General features: G+C 39.4%; 1 protein-coding gene across 4 annotated transcripts in view; it reads left to right on the top strand.

Moving 5' to 3' along the window:
* The window catches only part of Rab19 (RAB19, member RAS oncogene family), a 9486-nt gene that overhangs the window by 4455 nt on the left and 4780 nt on the right, over positions 1-251 (top strand). The window lies entirely within an intron of this gene.

Raw genomic sequence — 251 nt, 5'->3', positions numbered from 1 at the left:
GATTTTTTTTTTTTTTTTTTTTTTTTTTTTTCCTTCCTTTCAATATTGAGCCTTAGCACTGAACTACATCCCCAAACTTTTTTTTTTTGAGACAGGATCTCACTATTTCAGGCTGGCCTTGAACTTGCAGTGACCTTCCTGCCTCAGCCTCCAGAGTGCTGGGATTACCAGCATGTGCCACCACACAGGGCAAGGGGATGCAGTCTCAGGTGGGATGGCCTGAGAAATTTTTTTTTTTTTTTTTTTTTTTT

The sequence above is a fragment of the Fukomys damarensis genome, unplaced genomic scaffold (assembly GCF_012274545.1).
Source record: "Fukomys damarensis isolate Sample0158 unplaced genomic scaffold, DMR_v1.0_HiC HiC_scaffold_16, whole genome shotgun sequence".
Lineage (NCBI taxonomy): Eukaryota > Metazoa > Chordata > Mammalia > Rodentia > Bathyergidae > Fukomys > Fukomys damarensis.
This window is presented reverse-complemented; position numbering and strand designations above follow the sequence as displayed.